At 40.1% G+C, this 21287-nt stretch overlaps 1 long non-coding RNA gene across 2 annotated transcripts; it reads right to left on the bottom strand.

The window, feature by feature from the left end:
- Positions 1-6484: 6484 nt before the first annotated feature.
- On the bottom strand, positions 6485-12490 carry LOC144315443 (uncharacterized). 2 transcript variants are annotated; one of them, XR_013381148.1, is made up of 3 exons: positions 12228-12490; positions 10993-11099; positions 6485-6879 (listed from the first exon to the last, which is right to left on the bottom strand). It is a non-coding gene; the product is annotated as an uncharacterized LOC144315443 (long non-coding RNA). The 2 variants fall into 2 exon arrangements; XR_013381147.1 differs by having other exon boundaries at positions 10993-11085.
- Positions 12491-21287: the final 8797 nt, after the last annotated feature.

Raw genomic sequence — 21287 nt, 5'->3', positions numbered from 1 at the left:
GGTTAGAGTTATTTTTAAAAACCAAGCTCTTTATGTGTGTCGGATGAACAGCAAAATAACCTAGAATTTCAAATAAAGCAAATTGGAGGGTCCTCCTAAACCTCACCATGGAGACCAGACAGTGAACTGTTACCATGGAGACATTTTTAAGTCCACTATGCCTGGAGTGATGATTACCACACATTCCGATATTATTAGCACAGAGCAGATATTATATGAAAGCATTTTAAGTTCCTCACTGGAAGCATGGCATTAATATCAAACAGACTTCAATGCACTAGAGGTGTCCTCATCTCTGGTACACGAAGGGGAAACTCACAGCTCCCAGACTTCATCCCAATTCCTGATTTAGTCTGGAGTGGAGGCTGAGCAATTCATATTTTACCTGAGTCGCTCAGGAGCCACTGAGAGCCAGGTTAGTACGAGAATCTCACAAACAAGGGTTTCCAGGTAGGTAGTCATCAGGAATGCTGTCTCAGCTTGGTTTTGGCTAAGAAGAGTTTTTCCTGCTCTTTTAGAGTTTTTTTTTTTTTAATATTGGGAAAATGAGTCACAATTAATTAAAATTTGTAAAAACTTAGTTCTTTCTTAAGCATTTACACTCCATTCCCCACCTTTTTACTCTATTAATTTGATACCTTTCGGCCATTGCTTTTAGAGGGATTTTTTACAACTTAAATTCCCTTAGATATTTCAAACTGTGTAATATACTCGATTTTTTAAAGCACCTTGAACTTGAAAGCTTTCTCAAGTTTTTGTTTTTGTTTTTTTTTTTTGGCCAGGAGGGGCAGTCAGAGAGAAAGAAATGTAAGCAGACTCCCCACTGAGCAGAGCAGACTTGGGGCTCTATCTCACCACCCTGAGATCACAACCTGAGCCAAAACCAAGAGTCGGTAGCTTAACCGACTGCACCATCCAGGTGCTCCTCAAGTTCTTAAGTAGATAATAAAACTTCATAAATTGAACTTCTGTTCTCTTCTGTTCTCAGTATTTTGACAGTATATATGCATGGTCAGATTTCAACAAAATACAAATCAAGTAGTTATACATTTTATTTTATTTTTAATTATTTATTTTTAAAGATTTTGTCTATTTATTCATGAGAGACACACACACACACACAGAGGCAGAGACATAGGCAGTGGGAGAAGCAGGCTCCATGCCGGGAGCCCAACAGGGCACTCGATCTCTGGTCTCCAGGATCACGCCTTGGGCTGAAGGCGGCGCTAAACTGCCGAGCCTCCCCACCCCCCCCCCCCAGGCTGCCCTATATATTTTAAATTTGAATTACTGTGCTAACTTCTCTGACTCTGATAATCCAATCATTAAAAACTTCGCAATTATATCAAATTCAAATTTACAAATTCCACAACAAAAATGCATTTATTGAACTCTGTAGATTTTATTTCCTTTTTTTTTTTTTTTAAGATTTTGCTTATTTATTCATGAGAGACACAGAGAGAGAGGCAGAGACACAGGCAGAGGGAGAAGCAGGCTCCCTGCGGGGAACCTGATGCAGGACTCAATCCCAGGACCCTGGGATCACACCCTGAGCTGAAGGCAGAGAGGCTCAACTGCTGAGCCCCCCAGGCATCCCTTCCTTTTAAAAAAATTTTTTTAAAAAGATTTGTTTATTTATTTCTGAGAGAGACAGAGTATACAAGTGGGGAGAGAGTCAGAGCTCCAGAGAGAGAAGCAGACTCCTCGCTGAGCAGGGAGCCCTATATGAGGCTCAATCCCAGGACCTGAGCAGAAGGCAGACACTTAACCAACTGAGCCACACAGGCACCCCAGTTTGATTTCTTAACCATTTCTAGACATTTAACTCCACTTGGGGAGAAAATTTCCTCCTTGTTTATTAATCCAAGATTTGAAAGTGACACTAATGGTGGTATATGCTGAAGATGAGTTTTAGTAGCCATTTATTAGAGTTTAGAGTTGTTTTCCCAGAGATCCTAGGTGGCAGCCCTCATGTGGCCAGAGATAATTATCACTGATACGGTGACAATGTGGAGATGTAGAGCCCAGGGTCTGTGAACACAGTCTCCTAGTGGAGCTGTGTGTCCCAGCCACCTGACCTAGGCACCATAGGGTAGTAAGTATGTGGGGTTATAGTTTTTAAAAATTATATATTAAAGAATTGTTTGTTTGAAAGAATTTAAGACATATGGAAGTGATATTGTAATTTTATGCTGGAGCTCTTTAATATGCTCTTCCATTTGAAGGCCTAGAATTGAAACGGGGGAGAGGGGGCAGGACTCTAGGGCTCTCACTTGATAAATGTATCTTCTAGGAGAGGATAATTACAATGGATTTCCATTATGGATTCCCTCTAGGGACAGTAGGTCCCAAACAACCAGGATCTGAGAAGTAATTCACTTGGAATCGGTGAAAGGGTCATAAGTTCATGAATTCACTGAATAGTGGTCTGTATTAGTGTAGGTAAAAGCTAAACTGCTATGACAAAGAGCCCCCAGATAGGATGGCTCATCAAAAATAGAGCTTTATTTGACCTTTACATAATAGCCCTGTGGAAAATGGGCCAGGTGCTCCAAGAATTGTATATTTTTGATACAGAATATAAGAATTTTCTTTCTTTCTTCTTTCTTTCTTTCTTTCTTTCTTTCTTTCTTTCTTTCTTCTGCTTTTTCACTGAGTTATATATACAATAAAGTGAATAAAACAAACACAAATATCATGTGTATCAGTTGGTAAAAATACTCATTCTGATGGTATAGAACTTTTTCATTACCCCAGATACTTCCTGTGTCCTTATGTGGTGTATCTCTTGCAAAGGTAATGATTATTTGGACTTCTGTCATCATTAATTAGTATTATCTGTTCTTGACATTCCTATAAATGAAATTATATAGTGTGTATACTTTTTTTAAAGAGTTTTTAGAGCAGTTTTAGGCTTCCAACAAAATTAAGAAGGAGGTACGAATTTCTCATAGTCACCCTATTCTTGCACATGCACAGTCTCCTCCATTAACAACTCTCCAAAATGGTACTTTTTTTTTTTTTTTTTTTACCAAGAATGAACCTATATTGACACATCATGATCACTCAGTCCATAGTTTACTTTTGGGTTCACTCTTGGTGGTGCATTTGGACAAATGCTTAATGATGTATATCTATTGTTATAATATCATGCAGAATGTTTTCACTGACCTAAAAATCCTCTGTGCTGTGCCTATTCATCTTTTCCTGTGACTCTGGAATATTTTTTTTTTGTTGGGATCTAATTGGCATATAAAATTATATTGATTTCAAGTGTGCAACATAATGATTTGATATTTGTGTTTATTGTGGAATGATAACTACAAAGTTTAGTAAATATGTATACACTTTTGTGTTGGTTTCTTTCACTCAACATAATGTCTTAAGATTCATCCAAGTTTTTATGTTTATTATTAATCCATTTCCTTTATTTTGCATAGCATTTCATTTTATGAATAGGAACAATTGATTTGTCTATTCTTCTGTTGATGGACATGAGTTACTTCCTGTTTTTGACATAAATAAAGCTACTACAAATATTCTTATATATGTATCTTTTTTTAAGGTTTAGTTATTTATTTTAGAGAAAGAGAGCATGTAGTGGGGAGGGACAAGGGGAGAGGAAGAGAGAAAGTCAAGCAGACTCTGCACTGGGTGTGGAGCTTGACTCAAGGCTCAATTACATGATCAGGGGATTTCCACCTGAGTGGAAACCAAGAGTTAGACTAAGATCAACTGACTCAGTTACCCAGGCTCCCCAATATGTATCTTTAGTATATATGTGCACTCACTTCCCTTGGATTTAATTGTATGGGTGGGGTTGCTGGTCATGGGTAAACATATGTGTAGCTTTCGTGGATACTGCCAAACTATTTTTCAAAATGGTTGAATGAGATTATACTCCTGCAAGCAACGTATGAGAGATCCAGTTGCCCCACATTCTCACAAATATAAAGGATTATCTGTCTTAAACTTTAGTCACTCTTGTAGGTGTTTTGTGGCGTGTTTTATTTTATGCACTTATTTTTCTGAGAAGGCATATCTAGGTGTCACCAGACTCTAATGTGTCCATGGCACACAAGGTCCTAAGAGCCCTGTATTAGATCACAGTTATAGTCCTACTATGACCTGGTCAAAAGCCTGGTCAAAACTGGGTACTTTGGTTTTCCCACTGTAAGGACAAAAAGCAGAAGTTCAGAAGGAGCAATTTCCTGTCCAGCAATGAGGAAGTTGCTCAGCGTTTACTCACTTATTGACTTAGTCACGGGGCCACACCTAGCCTCCCGGGTATCTGGGAAATGTAGTCTCTAGCTGGGCAGCCATGAGCTCAGTCTAAACTCTATTACTATGGAACACAGGGTGATGGACTACTAGTGGTCTCCACTACAAGATGCTATTATTGACTGTCCCGGTGATACTTTTTGGTGGGGCAGACTTTCATGGCAGCAGAAATGGACCTCCACCCAGGGTGAGGAACTGCTGAATCACCTAAGCTGCCCCATCCCAACTTTCATCAACAGATGTCTGGGGCAGTGTCTCTCAGGTGAAATCATGCTGAGCTTGCCCCTCAGACAAATGCCTAGATTGATCAAGTCCAAGAGGTTCTCCAAAAATGTATATATAAGACCCGATATTTGTGATGTGTCAGTAAGTGACTGAATGACTCAGGGATTAGTAGGGTGGTTTTATTCAGGTCTTGGGGAAGAATGTTGAAGATGTTGGTACGAGGTGGCCCGAGTCATGCCTTTGTCAAAATACCTTGCGTGGCACTAGACTCTTCAACAGAATTGACAAAAATGTGTTGCAACCAATCTTTCACGGAAGTCACTGTGTCTCAACCAACCCTCTTGGCTCATCCATGAGTGTGGCTTTTGCCCACTCCTCAGACTGGGTACACTGTGTGCCCCCAGACCTCAGAGTCAGCTGCTCCAATTGCTTCACTCCATGCACTCGAAACAGCAGAGACAGAGAGGAGCAAATGATGAAGCGAGAACATGTCTAGCAGTGGAAATACATAGATAACACCAAAACTATGCAGTTGCTTTACTTAGGAGTGAGGGAAGTGTCCACTGGTCTGGTTCCTACCAATGCCAAATTGATGGAAGAGGCTTTGTCATGTAACCAAAGGCCAGAGCCGAACCAATATTCTTTGTTTATAGTAAACTCACACATGCCAGCAGCAGCTGGGTTGGAGATTTAAGTCCACATGAAAACCCCAAAAGGGCAATGATAAAAAGATTAAATGTTTCAGTGTGAACTATATTAAAAAACATAGACTTGGAAACAACCAAAGAAAAGCAAAAAACCGAACTCTACCTGGGAAGTGGAGAATCACCCAGAACCCCTTCCTCCTCACTCTGTTTAATCGTGGGCTCCTGTGTTTGCACCTTCCCTCCATTTAGCAGATACAAGCAGAGAAGAAAATAGCTTTGATTTACAATTCGAGGAGGGGGCTGGGAAAATCTCTAAGATGCCACAGAGGGTTTGGGATCTGCTCACATCTTGGGGCAAGGGAGGAGGAAGCTTGTGCTGCCAAGATAGGGGAGAGGCCGGAATTTGGGGAGAAGAAAAGAAATAAAAAAGACAAATGGCATTGGGAAGAAAGTGTGTTTACCCACTGGATTTCTGTTATAAGAGGTTTGGGCAGTGAGACTGGGCTCTCTATTATGACACAAAGGGATGCATCAGTGAGAATAGAAAGCCTGAAGTGCTAGCTTTCTCACTCTTTCCCTAAAGTCTCCAAACTCTGTTATTTATTTATTTTTAATATATTTATTTATTCAGGAGAGACACAGAGAGAGAGAGAGGCAGAGACACAGGCAGAGGGAGAAGCAGGCTCCCTGCGGGGAACCTGATGCAGGACTCAATCCCAGGACCCTGGGATCAGGACCTGAGCCGAAGGCAGACACTACTGCTCAGCTATCCAGGTGCCCCGCCATGTGGGTTTTAATGCTGGAAACCATGAGTCGCTTGAGTCCTATGTGATATGTACAATGCACTGGATGCCCACCTCCCTAGTTCCCCCAGCCCGGGAGCACCAAGGACACATTCTGGATTGTTTTCATGGTGTGCACAGCTCATTAAGGGGGAGCTTTATGGAAACCCTAGTTCTGAATATCATGGCCCCTCATTTCGTTCCAGGGGTTGTTTCAACTGCACCTAAGCTTTGAACGTGTGAATTCCATTCAGATTTGTTCAGAAATTCTAGTTTGGGAAACGTTATAAATAGGTTTCTCATGAACACTTATGAGGAAAAAACACACAAGTGAAAACACACCCATTGGCTGAGGCTCTGCCAACAGATCTGAATAAAAACTTCTTGGTTGGCACCAAATACACTAAGATCTTTTGAAATAAGCCTCATGCCTGGTTGGCAAAACATGAATGAGCCGACTGTGTATTAAAAGGGCATATTATCCTCACTTGGCAACACACACAAAAAGTGTGCTTACTGGACAATAAAATTCTGACCTTAATTTCATACTCCTTTTCCCCTCATTTACAATATTTGGTTTAATTAAGAAGTGAAATTGTGAATGTTTTCTTGGCAATTTGGCAATAAACATCTGTACTGAATATAAAGTTCCATTTGGTGTCTGGGGGCAAAGTTATCAGTTCGTTAATGTATGGGTAAGTTTCTTGGAAAGTAAAAGAGGGCCAGTGTTGGGATCCAACCTTTTTCTTAAACATGGTAATGTGCTTTTTCTTGCTGAAGGGGAGCAGAGAGGGGGGTTTGGCCAGAGCACTTCATCAACAAGAACCTTTGAGAAGTCCATGCACAGAGAGGAAGTTGTTGACAGCATCGACAATTATTTCCAAGCAGTATTTCTTCTGAACTTTTCTTACAGCTGCAGAATATGGTAAGAACACAGCCTCCATCTAAGATATATGAAGAGAATGAAGAGAGAGAGAGGCATAGTCAACAAATGGCATTTTCTCGTTCACTTCAAATCCTTCACTATAAGTACATTCATTAGAAGCAGAAGCTAAGAATAAGATGGCAATCATAGGAAGACTGGGAGAAAATATAATGGAATAGTAATTAGACCTCGGGTGTGTGGATGTGAGGAAGTCTTCTAAGTTTAGAAGAAATCACATAGCAAAAAAGAAGTGAATGCATATTTTGAAATTCAGTATCTGCAATTAACAAAAAAGGTGAAAAGATAAAAGATGAAATATCACAGGTCAATGAGAAACAAGTGATTAATTGTTGCCTTCGATCAGGTTCCCTGGCAACCGGCTAAGATGAAACTTCAGTATACAAGAAGTTTTTGTGACTCTAAGTTTCTGTCAGTGGATGAACAGATCAAGAAAATGTGATAGATTTATATAGCAGAATGTTTAAGATTCAGCCTTAAAAATGAAGGAAGTCCTGTCATTTGTGACAACATGGATGAACCTGAAGGGCATTATGCAAACCAAAATAAGCCAGACAGAAACAAATACTGCACAGTATAACTTGTATGTGGAATCTTTTTTTTTTTTTTAAAGATATTATTTATTTGAGAGAGAGACACAGTGGAAGCAGGGGTAGGGGCAGAGGGAGAGGGAGAAGCAGGCTCTTCACTGAGCAGAGTGCCCCTGACATGGGGCTGGATCTCCACAAGGGGCTCTATCTCTGGACTCCAAGATCCTGACCTGAGTGGAAGGCAGACACTTAACTGACTGAGCCACACAGGCATCCCTTGTATGTAGTATTTTTTTAAAAAGTCAAACTTGGGTAGCTGGGTGGCTCAGTGGTCAAGTGCCTTGCCTTCAGCTCAGGTCAAGATCCCAGGGTCCTGGATCCAGCCTCATATCAGGATCTCTGCTCAGCTGGGAGTTTGCTTCTCCCTCTGGCCCTCCCCCTGCTTGTGCCTCTCTCTCTCTCTCTCTCTCTCAAATAAATAAATAAAAGATTTTTAGAAAAAAAATCAAACTCATAGAAACGAATTGCAGAATGGTGGTTGCCAGGGGCTGGGAGTGGGAGAAGTAGGGAAAGGTTGGTAAAAGTTTACAAAATTTCAGATATAAGAGGAATGAGATCTGAAAATATACTATATGACTTGGTGATTGTAGCTGAAAACACTGTACCATATCATTGTAATTTGCTAACAGTAGAATTGAAATGTTCTCACACACACACACAAAAGGTAATGATGTGAGGTGATGGACATGTTAATTAACTCAACAGAGAATCTTTTCAAAATTTTGTACATATATGTATATATAATTGTTACGTTCACATAAAAAAAAGATTTTTATTTATTCATGAGAGACACACACAGAGAGAGGCAGAGAGACATAGGCAGAGGGAGAAGCAGGCTCCTCAAGGGGAGTGGGATGTGGGACTCGATCCCAGGACCTCAGGATCACTCAACTACTGAGCCACCCAGCCGTCCCACGTTCAGATTTTAAATATCTTATTATTATTTTTTACATTTTAAATATCTTATAATTTTATTTGTCAATTATAGTAATTTCAGTGAAGCTGAAAGAACAAAAAGTTTATTGAGGAGGATTCTGTAAACAGCCCCCTCGAGGGAGGGAGGCAGCAGGGCTGGGCAGAGGAAGAAGCTGAGTAGTGATGTAGAAGCAGCTCAGGCTTCAGATGACCCTGCAGAATGGTCTCAAATTGAGTCAAGGGGGCTAGTTTCCCCTGGACTCAACTATGGTGCTCCCAGAGAGGGGGCCTAACCTTAGGCAAGGTGTTCCCTTCCCTGAAGACAATTACTAGAGAAGGAAGCAGATTCTAAATGTCCACAGCACGTCTGCTTGGCAATGCGGCAATGAGAGCCCTTGTCTTCAAGGGGGTTCTAAGTGGCAACTGTGAAAGTCTATAAAAGGAAATCTCATTATTCAAAATTCCATTTAGAAATGGGGAAGCCAGAGGGGGAGCTCTCTTGCCCTAACACTCCTTGTCAATTGCAGACCCAATTAGGAAGAGATGTACCCTACAAGTCAATGCTGCTTTACTACCTCAGCTGGAGGAAGAAGGGTTTTCTCCTTCCTCCCACAACAGCCCAACCAATGAGACACTGTCACAGCTCAGCCAACAAAGAGCCACTACACTTTGAATTCCCAGTTTAGTCCATGGACTCTGCTTCTAACAACCCCTCCCCATGCCTCTCTTTCCTCTATAAAAGAGCATTCCTCCCCTTTGTTCCTTGGACTTGTCTATGGTTTCACTGTGGCTTCCAAGTTCTGAGCTGCAAATCTCTGCTATTCCTGCCTAAATTCATCTTTGCAAGCAAAATAACTGGCAGTTTTATTTTTAAGGTTAATGCACCCATTGCATTCACCAATAAAGAACTAAACACTAAAAAAACTCAGAGTGTTAATACGAAAAGCAATGGTTCCAATATAGAAATTGGCAAAGGACATGACTACACAATGCAAAGTTCATGAATGGGAAAATGTCTAACATCACTAGTTATCAAACAAATACAGGTCAGTTGTGCCTGGATGGCTCAGTTGGTTAAGTGTCTGCTTTTGGCACAGGTCATGATCCTGCAGTCCTGGGATCCAGCCCCAAGTTGGGCTCCCTGCTCAGTGGGCAGTTGGCTTCTCCCTCTGCCCCTCCCCCCTGCTTCTGTGCTCTCTCTCTCCCTCTCTCTCTAATAAATAAATAAAATCTTAAAAAATTTTTTTTCACTCCCAGACCTGGTAGGTACTTGTGCAGGGAGGACTCAAATTGCTGAGGCTGGACTTGTGGGGCTCTTGGTCATCTCTCTCTTCCACCATGCTCTCTCCAACATGGTAGACTTGGGATAGCAGTACTTGTTGGATATGGCTCAGGACTCCCAAAGCCAGGGTCACCCAGGATCACCTTCATTGCATCATATTCCCTGAGGCAATTACAAGGGTCTACCCAGTTTTAAGGAGAGGAAACACAGCTTCTACATCTTAATGGAAGAAGGCAAAGGTTCTAGAAGACTATGTGGGATGGGAAATATTATCACAGTCATTTTTCGCAAAATGCAATCTGCCACACAAAACTACAATAATTAAATAGGATTTTTTTTATTTATTTATTTATTTATTTATTTATTTATTTATTTATTTATTTTTAAAAGACTTTATTTATTCATGAGAGACACAAAGAGAGAGAGAGAGAGCCAGAGGGAGAAGCAGACTCCATGCAGGAAGCCTGATATAGGACTTGATCCCGGGTCTCCAGGGTCATTCCCTGGGCTGAAGTTGGCGCTAAACCGCTGAGCTACCCAGGCTGCCCATTAAATAGGATTTTAGCAAAGTAAAATAAAATACACTCACCAATGGCACAAAATAGAAAGTCAAACAACTGGATTATTATATTTAAAATTTAATATGTGATTAAGTTATCTCAACTCAGTAGTTATGAAAAATTGTTCAATTACTTGTGTCTGGATGACTGATGAATCAAAGAATTTAATGTAAAAAAAAGATAAAACTGAAAAAATATCAAAACATTGAGAGGGCTAGGGTGCTTCAGAAGCTTAAAGTTGTAAGAGAAATCCCAAAGGAAAAGATTTTTAAATGACTAATTATGATGAACTTCTAAGTTAAAAAATTCCCATTTTTCAAATAGAAAAGGAAATAAGTGACAAATTTTGAAATATACTCTAAGTAAATACAAAAGAAAAGGTTAATATCTTCCAACATATAGGGGCACCTGGGTGGCTCAGTTGGTTAAGAATCTGCCTTTTGCTCAGGTCATTATTCCCAGGGTCCTGGGATTGAGACTCTGCTCAGCAGGGAGTCTGCTTCTCCTTTCCCTCTGTGTGCTCTCTCAATCTCTCTCTCTCTCATAAATAAATAAATAAATAAATAAATAAATAAATAAATAAGTTTTTAAAAAGTACCTTCTAATGTGTAAAGAGTTCAAATAAATGGACTAGTGGTAAAGGGCAAAATATAATTCATAATAGTAAACAAAAATAAAGTAATTTTGTAAATTGTGATAGAATGTAGAATACATAAACTATATAATTTCTATATAAACTATATAAAACTGTGCAATACGAAACTTACCATTTTAACCATTTCTAAGTATACATTTCAACGACATCAAGTACATCCACATTGTTGTGCAGCCATCTCCAGAACTCTCTTCATTCTGTAAAACTGAAACTCTGCACCTGTTAAGCAATAACGCCCCATTCTTGCCTCCCCTGACCATGGCAATCATGAGTCTACATTTTGTCTGTAGGAATTTGACTACTCTAAGTCCCTCATATAAGTGGAAACATACGGTACTTCTTTTTTGGAGACTGGCTTATTTCACTTAACATATCCTCAGGGCTCATCCATGTTACAGCATGTGTCTGGATGTCCCTTCTTTTTAAAATTTTTTTTTAAGTTGATTACTTATTCTTCTTATTTATTTATTTAAATTCAATTTGTCAACATATAGTATAACATCCAGTGCTCATCCCATCAAGTGCCCGTCAGTCACCCAGTTACCCCATTCCCCTGCCCACCTCCCCTTCTGCAAACCCTTTGTTCTTCCCCAGAGTTAGGAGTCTCTCATGTTTTATCACCCTCTAGAATTTTTCCCACTCATTTTCCCTCCTTTATCCTATAATCCCTTTCACTATTTCTTATATTCCACAAATGAGTGAAACTATATGATGATTTTCTTTCTCTGATTGACTTATTTCACTCAGCATAATACCCTCCAGTTCCATCCGTGTCGAAGCAAATGGTGGGTATTTGTCCTTTCTGATGGCTAATATTCCATTGTACATATAGACCACATCTTCTTTATCCATTCATCTGTTGAAGGTCAGGATGTTCCTTCTTTATAAGGATGACTAACATTCTATTGTATGTATAGACCACGTTTCTTTCTTTCATTCATTCATTCATCCATCAACGGAAAAATCCTTTTTTTTTTTTTTAAGATTTATTTATTTATTCATAAGAGACACACAAAGAGAGGCAGAGACATAGGTAGAGGGAGAAGCAGGTTCCCTGTGGTGAGCCTGATGCGGGACTTGATACCAGGACCCTGGGATCATGACCTGAGGCAAAGGCAGACGCTCAACCACTGAGCCACCCAGGCATCCCGAAATCCTTTTGTTAAATTGTAAAACTAATACATGTTTATGTTTAGAAATTCAAACAATTGAGAAAAGCATAAAAGAAAAACAAGTCTTTTACTCTTTTCTATCCTTCGCATTCATCACAGTACCTCCCATTTAGCACTCAATCATGCGTCCTTCCAGAAAGTTTGTGTGTTCTTAGAAGCACACTTGCATACTTACCTCGTCTTTCTTTCTTTGGTCTCTGGACTGTTCCTCAGATGATGAGAATCCTGATGGTGATAAAACTGGGTGATATAATCTCTAGTTATAGTACAATATTAAGAATATTAGGTTTTGACACTGTTTAAAATATATTTAAACCAAATATAAGTGGGGTATTTGTCCTGATGTAGGCTTCTGAATGCCTACCCCCTCTTGAGAAGAGTTAGTCCTAGACCCAACCAGCATAAAAGTGAGGGCCCTACAGTGGCCATCTCTTTGGGCAAGCTTGAGGCAATGAGGAAATGACTCACCTGGGGCTGCTTCTGTTGCGCCTGCTTACAGCCAATGACAGACATGTGGCAAGGACTCGGACACCGTCAACTATTGGAATGAACCTGCCTGAGGGTGATATATTGTTACTCTAAACTCCATTCTTGGGCTATCTTTTCCTTTGTCCCACTCTGGGTCTCATGAAAACTGAAACATCAAAGACAGGTTGTACTAAACATATGCTCTGAAGTCTGTGGTGAGTGAGGTTCCTCCTTTCAAAGAAAACAACCCTGGAATGAGGTTAGCTGTGGAGTTAGGCAGTAAGTCCTTAGCTGTTACGTGTCCAAATAGTCAAAGTGGAGTTTGCAGCCAGGACGCCATGATGGTTCCTTTGAATTACAAGATGAAATGGCCTCAGGGCTCTTTTGGGCTCTCTATGCCCAAGGGCATTATAGTTTTGACTGAAGAGCTAGATCCTCAGTAAGGTTTGAGCCTCTGCACCCAGACAAGTAACCCAGGGGGTAAGGGTGGGCCACAGCCACTGGACAGATTACACCATGGAAGGGGAAAGGCATAACTACCAGCTGGGTTAGTTTGCTAGGGTTACTGTCACAAAGTACCAGAAGCTGGGTGGCTCAGAGCAGTGAACACTTGTTGTCTTGCAGTTCTGGAGGCCAGAAATCTGAAATCAAGGTATCAGCAAAGCCATGCTCTCTTTGAAGGTGAGAGGGGAGGATCTGTTCCAGATCTATCTCCTTGACTTGTAGATTGCCATCTTTTTTCTGTGTCTCTTCACATAATCTGCCCTCTGTACATGACCATTTCTGCCTCTAAATCTCCCCTTTGTATAAGGACCCTGGCCATATTGGATGACGGCCCTCCTTAATGACATTTTAGCTTAATCACCTTTGTAAAGACCCCAGTTCCAAATCCAGTCACATTCTGACACCTTATATCTTTTTGAAGGGACACAATTCAACCCATTACCATCCTAACTTCATAACCAGCTGCAGAAAAATAGATAAAGGGCTTCCATCTGTATTTTTTTAAAGATTGATTGATTGATTTATTTATTTATTTATTTATTTATTTATTTATTCATGATAGACATAGAGAGAGAGAGAGGCAGAGAGAGAAGCAGGCTCCATGCCTGGAGCCCGATGCGGGACTCAATCCCAGGACTCCAGGATTGTGCCCTGGGCCAAAGGCAGGCGCCAAACCACTGAGCCACCCAGGGATCCCTCCATCTGTATTTTATTGCTTACTGCCAGGGTGAACTGATAACCACCTTTTTCTTTCTTTATTTTTTAATATTTTATTTATTTATTCATGAGGGATGCAGAGAGAGGCAGAGACACAGGCAGAGGGAGAAGCAGAACCCTGGGATCATGCCCTGAGCCAAAGGCAGATGTTCAACCACTGAACCACCCAGGTGTCCTACCACCCTTTTCCTTTTTAAAAATAAGTTATTATAATTTGTCTTTTCTTTTCTCTCTTTTTCTTGATATTGAATGTGATATTGTCCTCTGAATGTGCCCATGTCCCTAAGGTACAGAACATTGAAATGAGACCTCAGTCGGACTAAAGAAGGAAGTATGGGACTAGCCTGCGATATTGACCGTGGGGAATGCGGCTCCATGAAATGACTTTCACAGGCAGCTGCTGAACTTAACTTGTCATGTCCTCTTGGGGAAAGAGGGGTTCATGGCAAATTAGTTCCGTTGTGTTAGACAGGGGCATCTCTAAATGGTTGGAGAAGAAGTGTATACATAAAATAGAGAAGGTCTTTTTCTAGTAGCTCTATCTGAACGAAGTGATTTTGTAGAAACTGGATTCCACAGTTTCTGTCTCTTGTGTAATTTTATACTTGTGACAGAGGGACCCAATGTGCAGTGAAGGATTAACCTGACCCACGAGGAAGTCTGGCCTTTGCCCTCAGCTACTGGGAGGTGATCTCCTGGCCCTGGAATGTCCTGCCTGATGGGAGTATCTTTGTTTGCCTAGGATCTTTGTCCACCGACAGCCATACAACCATACAACGTTTTATGACGAGGACTTTGGGCTACATGGTATCAGTTCTGCTTCTGCAAGAGACTAGAGATGAAAAGTATCGACCAGAACTTTAGGGGCTGGAGATCAGAGTCCAGCCACATGGGCAGTATGTGATCAAACCCCAGTAAAAATCTTGGACACCAAAGGCTCTGGTCAGCTTTCTGGGTTGGCAGTCCTCCATGAATATTGTCACATCATGGCTGGGAGAAGTTAACAGGATCCACAGCAAACCTGGAGAAGATGCCCAGACAGAAGCTCCATGTCTGGACCCTCCTGGACTCTGCCCCATGTGTCCCTGCCTTTGGCTGATTTTAATCTGTTTTTTTTTTTTTTCCCCTCCGTAATAAACATAACCATCACTGTTATAAAAACTGAAGGTGGTTTTGGGAACCTCTTCAACTTGCAATTGATGTCAGAGGGAAGGACATTCTCTTGCAGGAACTCTTCTAACTGGGCAACGGACTAAATTCCTGCATACAGGTTCTGGAAGTCCGTGTTGCTGAGTCACACAAGTGGTGACTCTCTAAGGAGAAAGCCCACAATGTCTGCCGTTTAGGTGCTCAAAGCTGGCCCGACTCCCTCTCCTTCTGGGTTAGATCTTCCTATGATTCTGCAATAACTAGTACCTTTCCAATAAATTGCATGTTTTTTTTTTCTTAAGCTTTTCCAAATTGGGTTCTGTTACATGCAACCAAATGAATTCTTATCTGTTGTAGAATAACAGTTATGCAAGTATATGAAGGGGGATTTGACCACTTCCCCAAGGAATTCCTTTAAAAGATAGACAAAAGCCAACTCAGATGAAGAGGGGACAGGAGAGAATAGGATGGGAGATGGCTCTAAGTTTGGTATGGTGCTCATTTGCTGTTTCAAAAATTGGGACATAAGGGGAAAAGGTGAAGCATTTACCCTGACTCCCTGATGGGTTGTTTCACAGTAGACATTAGTTAATGGAATAAGTTTTTCTTTATAGAGGGATCAAAGTTAATGATGGCAGGGAGAAAGATACCATTGGAAAGTGACTGTGTGCCTCTTCTAATGAAATAACAGATCCAGGCAATGAAGAATGGCCTCTAAAGCCAGCAGGTAAACAGTTGATGGGGAGTGTCCTATTGGATGGTCAGGGTGACCACACCTGAGTCACTCAACCTCTGTGTGACTGAGGCAGGTGACCAGGCCTAAGTGAACGTACTCATGAGATGCGATAGGAAATATATTGCCCCACCTTTGAAGTATTTTTGCCTCCAACCTAATTGAATCTGAATGGCAACACATTTTTGGATCTAATCATCAGTTTACTAGTAATATGGGATATATTAAATATTAAGTGAGCAACAAGGATTCCATCAACCAAAATCAGACTGTGAGAAATTCTACGGGAAAATCGTCCCAATGTCTTTTTTTTTTTTTTTTTATCCCAATGTCTTTAACAAATGGTAGGAATAAAATGGGGAGGAGAGGTAAATTGTTGATATCTAAAGCAGCCTTGAGACTTAGCAAATGCGTTGTCTGGACCTGCTTTGGACAAACTGATTGTGAAAAGACATTTGTGAGACAGTTGGGAAAAATTTTTTTTAAGATTTTATTTATATATTTTGAGAGAGAGCACAAGAGTGAGCAGGTAGGGAGTACAGAGGAGGAGATGGGGAGGGAGAAGGAGAGGGAAGACTCTCATGCAGACTCTGCTGAGCACAAAGCCCCATCTGGGGCTTGATCACCACCTGAGCTGAAGCCAAGAGTAGGATTTTTAACTGACTAAGCCACCCAGCCAAACCAACAGTTGGGAAAATTTAAACACTGACTGTATTTGATAATATTAAAGCAACATTTTAAAAAAAGAGAAGATAATAGATATGTGGTGGTTATGTTTTTAAAAAGAGAAGAATTTTTATCTCTTGGAGTACATCCCAAAGTATTTCAGGTGGAAAGTTATGTTTTCTATATGACATTAAAATGTATTGAAAGTGACAGAAGTTAAAATTATGTGGTGCTAGCATTTGAATAGAGACATCAGTGGCCTAGAACATCATGAAGTCCAGACTTCATGCTGTAAAATAGTTGAGTCAGAGGAGATGGGTGTGAAGGGTACAGCTAAAGCAGAAATCATCAAATATTTATAATCGTTAAAGCTGGATGACAGGAGGTCATTCTATTCTGCATATAAGGTCAACTTTTATGTATGTTTGAATATTTTGACAATAAGAATGAATTTGGGGAAACTGAGTAACTTTCTTCACATCCTATCCTGGGATAAATAAATCTTATCTGTAAAAACTGAAACCAAAAAGCACTGGAAGAACCCATCGGAGGATTGTTTTGGTGACCTCAAAAATGTGGCAGGATTTTCTAAGGATAATAGATTTGTGTTAGTCTTCTGACGTGACTGCATCCTATTGGTTAATATTATATTAATGCTCTGCTTCTTTTCTGTGCTGCTTTGTCAGGTTTTCACAACATGCTTAGGACACCTTCATGAAGTGAACTGTGATATTTCCCATCTTTGCTGAAACTGTGGATTAAAGTACTTATTTTGGAGACACTTATCCAGCCACTCGTTTATTGGTATCTGATGAGTTGTTGAGTGTGCACATGTGTGTTTTTCTTTTTCTCTTTCATTGCCACGATGAACTAATGATTTTTTATGTATTCAATGTGTTTCAATCTTCCCTTTAAGTTGATTCCTGTGTTTTTGACATTAACCTCAAAGTCTGATAGTTTCCTTGCTTTCTGATATGAGATGTTTGAAGCTCATCCTGTACTTTTCCTGCCCTAGGCCTGTAAACAGCCATTTCTCAAGAAGTCCTGGTTCCTTTTAGTGAGAAATGGTCTTTGGAGACAACAGAATGGATATCAGCTATACTCAATGCTACTGTTGTGCTTGCTTCAAGGCCTTTCTGATGGAGAGCTAGGAAAGGCATACTAATTTTTTTTTCAAAAAAGAGAAACAAATCATGAGTTCATACTTACCTTTCAATTCAAATTAAATATCTCATGGACTTCACTTCTGGATTGTTAGGTCTATATCTTTTTCCTCTTATATCAAATATCTTGGTCCCTAATTGACATAATTACGTTACATATACCTATATAGGTACATAGTTATGCAAATATTTACTATATAGATTTTGTGTGTGTGTGTATGTGTGTGTGTGTGTGTGTGTGTATAGTGGTGGCTTAATAATATGTCAACTTGGCTAAACAGAACTATATTTTCTAGAATTCCTTTCCCAGTAGATCTCAGCCCAGGGTTGGACACAGGAGAAATTTGCAAGAAATTTTGAAGTGGTATGCTTACTCTCTGACAGTCAGTGTAGACAAGGCCCTTTTGGAGCTCAAGCACATTTATGTGAGTCTGCTGGCTCACCTCTTCTGGTCAGTGTCCTCCAGGCCTGGAGGATCTATCTGGGTGCCAGATGTGAGGGGAAGAGGGTTGAAGTGAAGTCCCTAATCCCCCCATTTCTCATGCATCTTTCTTGCCTGACCACACAGCCCAGTGACATCAGGCTTAAAACCAGGTGGAGGATAAAGAGCTGAATTGAGGCTGGTTAACCACCTCCCATAATTGTGTATAGTCCAACTCCTATATGTGAATTCTTAATTCTATAGCATTTCTAGAGGTTCTGCCTCTCTGATTGATTCCTGACTCATACATATATACACACAGTATATGTATACAGGTGTGTGTGTGTATATATATATATATATATATGCATTTGTGTAGAAGCTTGTATGTATATATATCCTACTATGTGTATGAAATAATTTTTATATGAAATAATTTTAAAACAATGCTAACATTATTGCTGTTGATATCAATTTTGAGATTTTTTTTTTTTTGTGATTCTTTCCGTCTCCAAAATTATGTATTGAAGGGGCACCTGGGTGGCTCAATTGGCTAAATAACTGCCATTGGCTCAGGTCACGATCTTGAGGTCGTAGGATCCAGCCCCGTGTCAGACTTTCGGCTCAGAGGGGAGTGTGTTTTTCCTTCTCTCTCTGCCTCTACTCCTCCTCCTTGCTTGTGTCCTTGGGTATGCTCTCTCTCTCAAATAAATAAATAAAATCTTTTAAAAAATTATGTATTGAATAGCCCATTTTTCCTCCATGATTTGAAATGGAATTAGTTTCCTATAGTAAATTTTCATATTTCTTTGAGTCTAATCTAGACTTCATAATGATCCAATTCACTGATCTCTCTATTCAAGTGTCAGTACCACACAATATTAATCGCCAAATCTTATTAATATATTTTAATATCTGATAGGACCACCCTCTTCTCAATTATTTTTTTTAATTTTTCAGATTTTGGGGCCATTATTATTTGTCTTTCCTATGAAATTTAGAATCAGTTTACTTTTAAATAATCCTGTTAATATTTTTATTAGTTATATAGGTTTTGACCATTTATTTTTTAAGAGAATTATGCCATACATACAAAAAAAAAAGTTTTTTTTTTTTTTTTTTCACAGAAATCTCACATAGTCACTGTGGTTATATTCTCAGTCTCTGTCTTAATGAAATGATGTTCAATCACTTGTTTTCTTGTGTACATGTCAACAAATTCTTCGTTTCTTTCAGAGCTTTTGTATTTGTCTATCAAATGTATAGTTTTGGGATCCCTGGGTGGCGCAACGGTTTGGCGCCTGCCTTTGGCCCAGGGCGCGATCCTGGAGTCCTGGGATCGAGTCCCACGTCGGGCTCCGGTGCATGGAGCCTGCTTCTCCCTCTGCCTGTGTCTCTGCCTCTCTCTCTCTCTCTCTCTGCCTCTCATGAATAAATAAAATCTTTTAAAAAAAAGTAAAGTTTTATGTTTTCCAATTTATTCATTTTTGCTTTTGACTGTATCATTTCCTTCCTTTGTTCTCAGAGAAAAAGAAATTAGAAGAAAAAGTGATTGTGTATGAGAAAGATCAGTGCAGTTTAAAGGAAAAGTATTTTTCTTCATTTATTCACTGAATAAAATTTAATGTTCTGAATTAGATGCTAGGCAAGAGAGAAATTAAAATACCCTTTTTATAGTAAAGTAGAAATATTCCAGCATGTAAATACTGTTAGATTCACAAGAATGCTTTTCTGGAAATTCTAAACCTGAATTGGCAGGCTCTGCATTTTCTCCGGCTCTGTTCATCATCACCTGGATGGGTTCCCTAGTTATGACCTCTCTATCCTTAAGGGAATAACAGAGCTCTTAGAGCAGGAGTTAATAATTTACAGGTATTGTTCTGAGATGCCTTAGTCATGGCTCTCTCACACTGGTGTCTCGGGGCCTGCTCCACCTCTAAACTGCACCCTTGTGTGCAGAGGGGCCTTAGAATCCACAAGTCACGTGGTTCTCTGGCTACCAGTGAAAGGTAGTTAGATATCAACAAATACAAACCTCTCATCTGAATGGCACTCCCCTACCTCTGTGTAAGTATCATGCTATTTTAGTATATACTTCTTCAAGCAATTTAATCATTTCTCTTATGTGTAGTAAATGGATATCAACCAGAAATAAAATTTCATGCTGGAGCTGTTCATAAGGCAGTAAAAGATGTTCCTTTCATCTCTGAGTTTCTGTAACACAGATGTTTCCTTTTCATTGCTTAATACTAGAATAGTGGACCTAGAAGGGCCTGTTAGCTTCGAGTCACTGCCATCTAATGTTAGAGGTTTAGAAACTGGACAGAGGCAGGTCTAACCCCTCTGCAAGGGAAGAGCCACTGAACTGCCCGAGGACTTGGGGAATTTGGGGAAGAGGGTGGTTCCAGTCCTGGAACTCCCAGTCTCCACTCTTCCATCTGATCTCCTTTTCTCCTCTGTAAAAGCAGGTCAGTCATAGCAGTGGGCAATATTATTATTGTAAGTACTAGAGGGGAGAACATATAGAAAGTGTTGAATGCGGTAACTAGTGTATCCCACTTAGTAAGTGTGGGCTTACGATTTACAACTTTCATAGACACCTGAATGCCTGGGATCTTCAACACATCAACAGTCATGGTCTCCCTGGGGTCCTATAAGAATTAGATGGTAAAGAAGATAGAGCAGTCTTGAATTGCAGAAGTTTAGGTACTTTTAGCTTATCTCACAAAATATGAGCTGGGTGCAGCATTTCTACCTGAGAAATGTCAGCAATTAGCACCAGATAAAATCAGAACAGTATGTCATAGTAAACCCCCACTTTTTACTTATGTATCATATCTACTTGCACATCATTTACAATGGCACATATTTTATCCAGTTTATATAACATTGAGACAAAAGTCAATTTTCCATACAAGAAATATCATTTTGTGGGTTTTCTGTGGGGAGATGCTGTGAAGATTCTAGGGGACTTAACGCCCTCTCTGTGTAAATGTTTGCTTCCACCACTGGACATCATCTTGGTGATTTCTCTGGAAACAGTTCAAAGCAGAAAACTTATTTTTAACCAAAGCTTTAAATAAATTGAGCCCTGGTCCATTAATTTTATTTCCTCTGCACCTCCTCATGCTCCAACATGAAGTCAGCAAGAGAATTTCAATATGTAGGTTTTTACCTTGGGGTACTGATGACCTTTCAGAGACACAGGCAGAGGGAGAAGCAGTCGCCTTGTGGGGAGCCTGATGCAGAACTTGATTCCAGGACCCCAGGATCACGCCTTGAGCCAAAGGCAGACTTTCAACCACTGAACCACCGAAGTGCCCCTACTGATGACCTTTCAGTACTCATTGGATGGATAGTATTTAAAAGCCCTGATCAAGGATCAGTGGAGTTTTGGGACCCCCAAATTAATAG

The sequence above is a fragment of the Canis aureus genome, chromosome 6, assembly GCF_053574225.1.
Source record: "Canis aureus isolate CA01 chromosome 6, VMU_Caureus_v.1.0, whole genome shotgun sequence".
NCBI classification, from domain to species: domain Eukaryota; kingdom Metazoa; phylum Chordata; class Mammalia; order Carnivora; family Canidae; genus Canis; species Canis aureus.
The sequence above is the reverse complement of the archived record's forward strand: the minus strand, read 5'-3'. Positions and strand labels throughout refer to the sequence as shown.